Source organism: Saccopteryx leptura, chromosome 1, assembly GCF_036850995.1.
Source record: "Saccopteryx leptura isolate mSacLep1 chromosome 1, mSacLep1_pri_phased_curated, whole genome shotgun sequence".
Lineage (NCBI taxonomy): Eukaryota > Metazoa > Chordata > Mammalia > Chiroptera > Emballonuridae > Saccopteryx > Saccopteryx leptura.
This window is the reverse complement of record NC_089503.1, coordinates 288,976,493-288,988,339: the sequence shown is the minus strand read 5'-3', so window position 1 is coordinate 288,988,339 and position 11,847 is coordinate 288,976,493.

The window sequence follows — 11,847 nt, the reverse complement described above, 5'->3', positions numbered from 1 at the left end:
CTAAGGACCAAGACACTCTCTTGCAGGCTGTGAAGACCTACAGAGAGCAGCAGGAAATGAATCACAGAGCAGACGGCAGGCCAACCGACTGTCCCCTCAACCAGTTACTCCACCTGGCCTCTCTCCAATCCTGAGGGCTCCCCAGGACCTTCATCTTCATACCTGTACCATGGCAGCCCCAGAATTTCAGAAGTTTCATTCCCATCCCTACCCTACCTATAATTTCCTAAAGGATAGTACTTAAAAAGCTTTAGAATTGGGTTTCTATTTGTTTTGTTTTGTTTTTAAATTGAATTTATTGGGGTGACATTGGTTTGCAAAACCATACAGTTTTCAAGTGTACAACTCATATAATATAACACCATCTGCACACCACATTGTGCTCCTGTCACCCCAAGCAAAGCTCTTTCTGTCTCTATTTCTCCCACCCTTTGCCCACTTCCACTTAGCTGCCACCCACTTTCCTCTGGCTAGCACCACACTGTTGTTTGTGTCTATGTGTTATATGTATATATTTTGTTTGTTTGTTTAATCCTTTCACCTTCTAGTCCTTCAGCCCACCTCCCCTCTGACAGCTGTCCATCTCCCTGTTTTTATTTTGTTCATCGGTTTATTTTGTTCATTAGATTCCAGCTATAAGTGAGATTATATGGTTTTGTCTTTCCTTGACTGATTTATTTCGCTTAACATAATAATCCCCACATCCATCCACACTGTCACAAAAGATAAGATTTCTTTTTTTTTTTACAACTGCATAGTATTCCACTGTGTAAATGTACGACAGCTTTTTTCTTATCCACTTATGCACTGATGGGCTTTTGTGCTGTTTCTAGATCTTGCCTATTGTAAATAATGCTGCAATGAACGCAAGGGTGCATATATTCTTTCCAATTAATGTTTTGAGTTTTTTCATATATATTTCCAGAAGTGGGATCTCTGGGTCAGAAGGCAGTTCCATTTTTAATTTTTGAAGGAAACTCCATTCTGTTTTCCACAGCGGTTGCACCAGTCTATATTCCTATCAACAGTGCACCATTCTCTTTCCTCCACATCCTCACCAGCACTTGTTGTTTGTTGCTTTACTGATGATAGCCAGTCTGAGAGGCATAAGGTGATATCTCATTGTGGTTTTAATTTGCATTTCTCTGATAATTAGTGACATTGAGCATATTTTCACCTGTCTATTGGCATTCTATATGTCTTCTCTGGAGAAGTATCTATTCAGGGCCTTTGGCAATTTATTTTTCAATTGGATTGTTTGTTGTCCTGGTGTTGAGTTGTATAAATTCCTTATATATTTTGGATTTTAACTCCTTATCAAATGTGTCATTGGCAAATATGTTCTCCCATTCAGTCAGTGAGTTTCCTTTCATTTTGTTGATGGGTTTTTTTTGTTGTTGGTGGTAGTTTTTTGTTTGTTTTGCTGTGCAAAAGCTTTTTAGTTTAATGTAGTCTAATTTGTTTATATTTTCCTTTGTGTCCCTTGCTCAAAGAGATATATCTGCAAAAATATTACTAAGAAATATCTGAAATTTTACTGCTTATGTTTTCTTCCAGGATTTTTATGGTTTTGTGACTTACCTTTAACTCTTTAATCCATTTTGAGCTTATTCTTGCATATGATGTAAGTTGGTGGCCTAGTTTTGTGGGCTTCTATTTGAATCTCAGTTCTACCTTCATCATGACTGTGTATATGGTATTGTAACTTTCTGTGCCTCTGTTTTTCTATCTGTAAAGTGGAGACAATAATATCTACCTTTGGCCCTGATTAATTAGCTAGTCAGTTAGAGCAACGTTTCAAAACACCAAGGTTGTGGGTTTGATTCTCCGTCAGGGTACATACAAAATGTGATCAATGAAAGCACAAATATCTACCTTCCAAGACTTGAAAGTGTTGACATAAAAATCATCTTAAAAAAATCCAAGCCTGTAGAAAATTGTTATGAGTTTATATGAGCCAAACTGATGACATATGCCAGGGAGCAAGATCTAAAATGCTCCAGAGAATAACAGTTTTTCAGCTTCTTTCATGCATTTGCTATTAAGGAGGGAAGAGAAAGCAAGGTAGAAATTGGATTATAGGATAGTGAACAAGATTATATGCTCTCTTGAGGGTGATTATTTCAAAGACATGTTAATCTAAATGTACAGAAACAATAGACAGGCTTGATTAAGGCAAAGATAAACCCTTTTCCTAAAATGTTTTATACCTGGGGCATGACTACTCAGTATGACTTGCTCAGTTAGGAATCTATGATCAAATCACCCTGTGAGGTTACATTCCATCGTACTTTTATTTTTTGTCCACAAGAGGTATATGGATTTATGTAAAATACCTAGTACAGTGCCAGGCCCATTACAGACAATAAATATGTGTCATTCTCTCCCTTCCTCCCTCCCTTCTTCACCTGTCTCCCAGATCTGGAGGTTGTCCTATAGCTGTGCCAATCAGATATAGCTGAATTAAGTCTTAATTATTTTATAATAAGGAAATGGAAAGAAGAAAGTTTGGAAGGCCAAACAATTTGCAAGTGGAGACATCAAAAGAAGAAAATTGACTGAGGGTGATAGAAAACACAGAAGGAAAAAAAAAATCTTCCAAAGATCTAATGATCAGAATTAAAGATAAGGGGAGACTGGCTATGTAGCTCAATTAGATAGATCATCATCCTGATACACCAAGGTTGTGGGTTCGATCCCCAGTCAGGGCACATATACAAATCAAGCAACAAATGCATAAATAAACTGAACAATAAATCAATGTTTCTCTCTCTATCTTTCCCTTCCCACCCCCCTCACTCTCTTTAAAAAAATATCAATAAATTAATAAAAAAGAATTAAACATGAGGGAGAATCACTAAATCAAGATTTATGGCTTCTTGGAAAGCTCTCTTGGCCTAAAATCAAGGTGAAGGCCTGGAGTTTAGTTCTTCCTATTGCTTGATAAAGGCATTACCTTTCTTACCTGGGAGACAGCCAAGTTGGAACTCCCAGGAACAAAGTTAATGTATCATCTCCATCAAACTCTGGTATAGAACAAAGAACACAAGGACCAGAAATGCAGGATGGATTCATCTTAACCTCATAAAGCCTTGGTTTCTTAATTTATACAACTAAGATAATCGTGCCCTCTTACCTCAAAGGATTCCAGTGAAAATTGATGAAATGAAATTGTGCTCTTCAGTGGTAATAGCTACATGTTCTTCTAAGCAAGACTGCATTTGTGTACTATAATTACTTTTCAGAACAAGGGTTCCAACTTAGTGTTCCTGATTATTACATTGTACTTAGGTTCTCCAACTTTAACTATGACTGCTCCACCACAATAGTCTCAAAAAAGTGTTGCTTTCCTTCGAAGAATTGGCAAACATGTGTAATGCAAGGAAAGTGTGAAGGACTTGCTAATACTAAGAGAGAACAATTGGAAAACAAATTCAATGAGCAAAAAGTGCAGAACCCATGTGTGTGCGTGAAAGTAGATATGGGTGTGTGAGGTGTGTGGGTGAGTGTTTCCTTAAGTAGAAGTTTGCAATTCTACTATAACTGGTTCCTTATCTTAATATAAACACACCATGGCCCAACAGCTGGCCCAACCTTAGCCATCTGTCTTCATCTTTTACTTTCTCTGTTCTTAATTTATATGTGGGAGAGATGCTGTTTTCAGACACTTCTTTCCTTAAGATCTTTTATATCTTCCACAATAATGGCCAAAAATGCATATTCCTAAGATTCTGCTTACTTTACATTTTTGTTACAAGTTTCAGAAGCATAGCACAGTCCATTTCTGAAATTCAATACACCATCTCTACTACTAACTAGCTGTGTACACTTGAGCCAATTAACCTCTCTTAAACCTCAGTTTTCTCATCTATTAAAATGGGTTTACAGTATTATCCCATGAAAAGTCAATGTAAAAAATACACAATACTTAGAACAATATCTAGCACATAGTAAATGTCACTATTTCTATAATAATTATGGGAATAAAAATATTCTTGTAACAATTATTATTATCACTTTTCTAATTATGACATCTTCAAATGACCTCTTCTTTGGATGAGAACTTCATCCTGTGCAGCATCAACATCATGACATAATACCATAATTAAAATACTCATATGTCTACATATCACACGGGAATAAGAGAATTATTTCCTGGGATCTAAGTTTAATGTGTCCTTACAGTAAATCTTAGGTAGGCTTCTACTATCATTTTCTCACCTTCCTCTGCATAGTATCTGCTTCTTTTAAATCTTAAGTTGTCATGCTATTGTTCTATTTTATAAATTACTTTGTAATTTTTTAATTTAAAATTAAATTACACACTTACAATAAAACTGGATGTAGCAGATTTGGGACTTCTCCTCCTAGACTCTAACTCCCCAAACTGAAACCAGTGTGGCTGTCCTTGAGGAGCCTTGTCCACGTCTTGGTGCCCAGGATGCACCAGCTAGGTCAGAATCAGACTCTGGGAAAGGGAACTGGGTACAGGAATCTGTTTAACGCCCCCAAGGTTTAATTTCAATGTGTAGCCAAATTAGGGAACGCTGCCTCATACCTTCCTTTCTAAATTAATGCAGAGGAAATTCACCAAGCTCTAAAAAGCTTCTAAATTGGCAAAATTGGCAGCCCCTCACCTCTGTGTTTTTATGTCATCTGGGGCCAGTTTTATCACTTCCTTGGGTTTTAATTCCTAATCTATAGCATAATTGGTCATCATAATCCTTCCTTATACTACTAACCAGGGACACTTTTATAAAACAAGTGAGATAAAACATGTAAAAGGACCTTTCAGAATTAAGATAGTTCAGATCCAAGATAAAATCACCACGTTTTCCCTACCAACCCATGCCCATCGCTATCTCTTTTTAAGATCCTCTCTTCCCACAGTTAAAGCTTTCCTATAGCAAATGTTTGGGGGATTTGTTAAGCTGTGGTTAAGGTTATGGTATTTCAAAGTATTTCAATCCAACTCAATCTATTGCTCTATCATTTATTGATCATACTTTTTCTCCTTTCATATATCACCACTAATGATTATTAGAGAGACAAACATTAATGCATGTAGAGAAAAGTAAAATGAGGTGCACTTTGAAAAAAAATCTGAGATCAAATAAACTTTATTTTTTTTAATTTATTGACTGATTGTTTTAGAGAGAGAGGAAAGAGAGAGACAGAAGCATCAATCTGTTATTTTATGTGCTCTGACCAGGGATCGAACTGGCAACCTCTGCTCATCAGAATGATCCCCTAACCAACAAAGCTATCCAGCCAGGGCCAAATAAACTTTAAATAATACTATTTCTGTGCTAGCATGAACCTCAGTGTAATGAGATCCAAGTAACAATTTTCACTTTATTTTTGTTTGCTTGTTTTTAACAGTAATCTTCTCTTTTAAACCTCAGCTGTCTCCTGCCCAGGAATTTGCCATACTTTCCTCACCCACATTATTTCTCAATAGGCAGTCTAGGAGGTGAAAGGAGCCTTCCTAGTGCTGTGAGACCACACTGTTCAGCAAAAGATTGGTCATCTTGCAGCCCCCAGATTGATTTATGACCAAAAAAGGGAACCGAATGAAAAAATAAATAAATAAAGGCATTCTACGGGAAAGTAACCTCACTGCACAATCTGATCATAAATTCCTAACTGGGCTGGTCATGGTGGGTAGTCATGCCCCCAGCATATAACTTCTTTACTAAAAAGGGTATCCTTGCCTTAAGCAAGCCCTGTCCATTGTTTCTACACAACTAGGTTAACATACCTTTGAAACAACTACACTCAAGAGAGAACATAATGTTGTTATCTGTTCTGTAATCCAGTCCCCACCTTGCTTTCTTCCCCCTCCATGTCATCTTCCTTAGTTCCCTCTATAATTACAAATACATAAAAAAAACTGGAAAACTGTTATTCTCAGAAGCATCTGAGATCTTGCTCCCCAGCATATGTCATTGGTTTGGCTCAAATTAATTTATAAAAATTCAAAAATAGAAAAAGAAGTTTCTAGAAGAAGTGTACAGTGAAAGGGAATAATTCTGTCCCAATACATGCAAACAAGTAATGAGATCTCGGTTATAGCCTTGGGTCAGCAACTTCCTGTGTGTAACCTTAAGCAAGCCAATTAAAACTCTATGTTAGAAGAGGTTTGTATATAAAGACTTGTGAAGTATATAAAGAGTAAAAATACAAGGTATTTATTGATATTCAATGGGAAATATCTGAGAAAGCACAACACTGATGAAACCAAGAGCATACATACAAAATATATTTTCGTACAAGGGAATTCAGAAGTGTAAAATGAGAAGAAAGGTGGACAACAGTGTTTCTCTACCCTTTTAAATGGGACTTCAACACCTTATATCCATCTCTCAAAATGGGTATGTGACTGGTTCTTATAATACAATCTCTGTATGCTACCTATCAACAAAAAAAACAAGAGCTACAAAAAAAAAAAAAAAAGTCCAAAACTGCCATCCTGCTTGGCTCTTCATTTGTCCTGAAAATAAAAATGTGACAGTGGCATGAGCTTCAAAAATATTTGTTTGATACTACTTTTTGAAATGAAGATGAAACAAAGGTTCCAATAAAGACAGGACAGAATAAAGATCATAAGGTTAGTGTCTAAAATCCAGAAGAAAACCCTCAAAAGCCTAATCTTCATTTAAATTGAACAACAAAGATATCAATATTGGGTACTGTTCACCATCCCTTACTCTGGTTTCCTCCTCTGTGTGCCTCTCCTAATAGATTTTTGGACCTTCTTCCTGGACATTGGTAAGAGGTGCTATATCCTCAAGCTTTACTATTTCTTCCTCCTTTTCTACTGACTCCGTCTCTTTCCATTAGTCAAATGGAGCAGAGTTCAAGCAATAAACCAAATGGAGCAATCAGCTTTAAACTCCACCCTGCTCAGCTCCTCCTTAACTGACATTTATGCTCAGTACAGCTTCCTTGATACTGGTTTTTGCTTTTCACTGTGACCTTCTATATTTTATGGCCCCTAGTTAAAGTGACAAACATTTTTATACAACACTCGCCATGTGTTAGGCACTGTTCCAAACAGTTTACATGTAGATAGAGAGACTGGATCACAGAGGTTAAGTACCTTGGTCCAGACCACAGAGCCAGTAAGCAAGGATTTGGAACTTCAACCCAGGTCCTGTGGCTTTAGAATCTGTGACCTTACATTGTACTATACTGCTTCCCAGGTAGATTCTCATAATTTTATTTTTAGTTAGAATTATCTTTAATATTGATTCTGTTTCTTTGATTGAGATATAATTCAATGTTATAATATCCACCCTTTTAAAATATACAATTTGGTGATATTTAGTATATTCACAGAATTGTGTAACCATTACTGCTATCTAATTTCAGAATATTTTCATCACCTCCAAAAGAAAATTGGTACCAATAGCAACCACTCCCCAATGCCTACTTCCCTCCCCACCCAATCCCTGACAATCATTTATCTATTTTCTGTCTTTATGGATTTGCTTATTTGGGACAGTTCTTATAAATTAAACCATATAATTTGCAGCCTTTTGTATCTGGCTTCTTTTTACCTCTACATGTTTTGAAGTTTTGTCCACTGTATCAGGAAGGGTTTTCTAGAGAAACAGAACCAATAGGGTATACATATTAAAATGAGGAGGTTTAATATTGGAATTGGCTCATGAGGCTCTGGAAGCCAAGATGTCCCACAGTCTGCCACCTGCCAGATGAAAAACCAAGAAAACAGGCGGCACCATTCAGTCCAAGGTTGAGGGCCTGAGAATCAGGAGCTCCAGTGTTAGTGGCAGGAAGATGGACATCATAGGTTGCCTTTGTGTTCTGTTTGGGCCTTCAATAGTTTGGACGCTGTCCACTCACACTGATAAGAGCATGCTTTCTTTACTCAGTCCACTGGTCTAAATGCTAATCTTTTCCAGAAACATCATCACAAACACACCCAGAAATAATGTATTAGCAGCTAGAGGGGCATCCCTTAACCCAGTCAAGTTGACATACAAAATTAACCATCACATCCATGTTGTAACATAAATCAGCACTTCTTTCTGTTTTGTGGCTGAATAACATTCCACTGTATGGATAGATATACCACTTTTTGTTTATCCATTTATCAGTTAATGGACATTAAAATAGTTGCCATTTTTTCACTATTATGAATAATGCATGTACAAATATTTACTTTTTTATGCAGATATATTTTCTTTCTTCTTTTGGATATTTACCTAGAAATGGAATTGCTGGGTCATATGTAACTGTTTAAATTTTGAAAAACTGCCAACTATTTCCCAAAGAGATTGTACCAGTTTACATTCTCAATAGCGACATATAAGGGTCTAGTTTCACCACATACACTACTGATTCTTGCTAACTTTTTTCTTTTTTTTTTATAATAGCTCCCCCTAACTGATAGAAAATGGGTATTCCATTGTGGTTTTGATTTGCATTTCCTTGATGATTAATAATACCGAGCATCTTTTCCTTTGTTCATTGGCCATTAGTATATCTCTTTGGAGAAATGTCTCTTCAAATCCTTTTCCCATTTTTTAATAGGGCTATTTGCAGTGGTTGGATTCAGTTGGTTCACACTGGTTCAGCAGAATCGATACCTAATTTTTGTTGAGTTCAGCAAACTCGTTGTTAAAATGACACTTGTATCAGGGTCCTCTCTAAGGTAGGGGCCTGGGAAGCTGTCCAATGTGGAAATCACAAATTTACATCCCTTGTTTTGTTCATCTGAGCAACAGCGTATTCTAAGTGCCTGTACTAATATTCACTCTGTCCATAGGTGAAGAAAATATGATGAAACTATGCTTGCAACATTTATTCATTTCATAAAATTTATTATACCTTTGATGAAATACTACATTTTAATTCCCTCGCATTCATTACTTCAGTAAACCAACATATAACATAAAGAGAAAAAGTGCCAAACAACCAATGGGTGACAAGCTATTATTTGGTTCAGCTTTGTGTTATGCAATATAGAAATATCTTAAATAACAGTTTTATTGTGTTTTGTCAGGTATTATTTAATATTTTTTCATTAATATTTTAAAACTCTTTCTTATAACATAATCTAGTTTTGTGTACCTTTTATTGTTCTTATTTAATGATTAAATGCACAAAATAATAAACTACCTTTTGGTGTATCTTTTTTTATACTTAAAATGGTCATTAGGGCAAAGAACCAGTTGTTAAATTATTTGAATCCCATCACTGTCTATATGTATTTTATTGTTGAGTTGTAAGTGTCCTTTATATCAGTGGTCCACAACCTTTTTTGGGCCATGGGCCGGTTTAATGTCAGAAAATATTTTCACGGACCGGCCTTTAGGGTGGGATGGATAAATGTATCACGTGACCAAGACAAGCATCAAGAGTGAGTCTTAGATGGATGTAACAGAGGGAATCTGGTCATTTTTAAAAAATAAAACATTGGTCAGACTTAAATATAAATAAAAACAGAAATAATATAAGTTATTTATTCTTTCTCTGCAGACCGGTACCAAATGGCCCATGGACCGGTACCGGTACGTGACCCGGGGGTTGGGGACCACTGCTTTATATATTCTGAATACTAATATATGGTGATATATGACTTGAGATATTTTCTCCCATTTTGTGTTATGTTTTCACTTTTAAAAATTTTTTTTTTCACTTTTGATAGTGTCCTCTGAGGCACAATAATTTTTCATTTTGATGAAATCCAATTTATCTATTTTTTCGGTTGCTTATGCTTTTGGTGTTGCAACTAAAAATCTATTGCTTAACCCAAATCATGAAGATTTATACTTACATTTTTTCCTAAGAATTTTATAGTTTTAGTTCTTACAATTAGGTCTTTGATCCATTTTAAGTTAATTTCTGCATATGGTGTGAGGTAGAGGGGTTTACCATCATTCTTTTGCATGTGGATATCCAGTTGTTCTAACACAACTTGTTAAAAAAAAAACTCCTCACCTGACCAGGCAGTGGTGCAGTGGATAGAGCATAGGACTGAGATGCGGAAGACCCAGGTTCGAGACCCCGAGGTCTCCAACTTGAGTGCAGGCTCATCTGGTTGGAGCAAAAAGCTCACTGGCTTGAGCCCAAGGTCGCTGGCTTGAGCAAGGGGTTACCTGGTCTGCTGAAGGCCCGCGGTCAAGGCACATATGAGAAAGCAATCAATGAACAACTAAGGTGTTGCAACGCACAATGAAAAACGAATGATTGATGCTTCTCATCTCTCAGTTCCTGTCTGTCTGTCCCTCTCTCTGACTCTCTGTCTCTGTAAAAAAAAAACACAACAAAAAAAACACCTCTTCTTCCCTTAATGAATTGTTTTAGCACCCCATCAAAAATCAAACAGCCATAAGCATATGAGTTTCTTTCAGAACTCTCAATTCTATTCCATTGATCTATATGTGTATCCTTATGCCAATAGCACAGTCTTAATTACTGTGTTTTTTGTTTTGTTTTGTTTTTTTTGTTTTTTTTTTTAGTGAGAGAGACAGAGAGGGAGACAGAGAGAGGGACAGACAGGGACAGATAGAGAGAAGGGAAGAGATAAGAAGCATCAATCTTTGTTGCAGCACCTTAGTTGTTCATTGATTGCTTTCTCATATGTGCCTTGACGGGGCGGGGGGGAGGGCTCCAGTAGAGCGAGTGACACCTTGCTCAAGCCAGTGACCTTGGACTCAAGCCAGTGACCTTGGGCTTCAAGTCAGCAATTTTTGAGCTCAAGACAGTGACCTTGGGGTCACGTCTATGGTTCCATGCTAAAGCCAGCAACCCTGCGCTCAAGCCAGGTGAGCCCACACTCAAGCCAGTGACCTTGAGGATTTGAAGCTGGGTCTTCTGTGTCCCAGGCTGACATTTTATCCACTGCACCACCACCTGGTCAATTGATTACTGTAACTTTATTATAAGCTCAAAAATTATTCAGTATGGGCCCTGGCCAGATGGCTCAGTGGTAGAGCATTGGCCAGGTGTTTGGATGTCCTGGGTTCAATTCCTGGACAGGGCACCCAGGAGAAGCATCCATCTGCTTCTCTACCTTTCCCTCTCTCCTTTCTCTCTGATTCTCTCTTTTCCTCCCTCAGCCAACAATCCACTGGAACAGGGTTGGCCCAGGCGTTGAGGATGGCTCCGTGGCCTCTGCCTCAGACACTAGAATGGCTCTGGTTGCAAGGGAGCAATGCCCCATATAAGCAGAGCATCGCCCCTTGGTGGGCATGCCAGGTGGATCCCGGTTGGGCGCATATGGGAGTCTGTCTCTCTGCCTCCCCCCTTCTCACTTCAGAAAAGTACAAAAAAAAATTATTCAGTATGAGTCTTCCAACTCTGTTCTCCTTTTAAAGACTGTTTTTGATATTCTAAGTCCCCTATGTTTCTATATGAATTTTAGAATCAGCTTGGCCTTTCTGTATTTTAAAAAGAAGCCCTCTAGAATTTTTGTGGAGATATGTATATAGATCAATTTGAAGAATACTGCCAGCTTAACAGGGTTGTATTTGTACATAAGAACACAGTATGTCTTTCCATTTATTTACATTTTCTTTATTTCCATGATATTTTATAGTTTCAGTGTATAAGTCTCATTTGTTATTGATAATAACATTTATAGTTCTGTAGCCTTTAAAGATCAAACAAGAATTTGTGTATAATTTGGTGATATCACAGACTGCTCTGTCTTTAAGAAAATCAGTTCTAGAACAGGTTGGACAATACATGCGTCCCAAAGGCTGGCCAGACATGCTATCTACACCTAGTGCCATGGCCACACTGATCTTTCTCAGATTTGGCTAAGTACACAGAGCACCACATTCTGTAGCTCTGAGTTTCAGAACCCAGCTCATT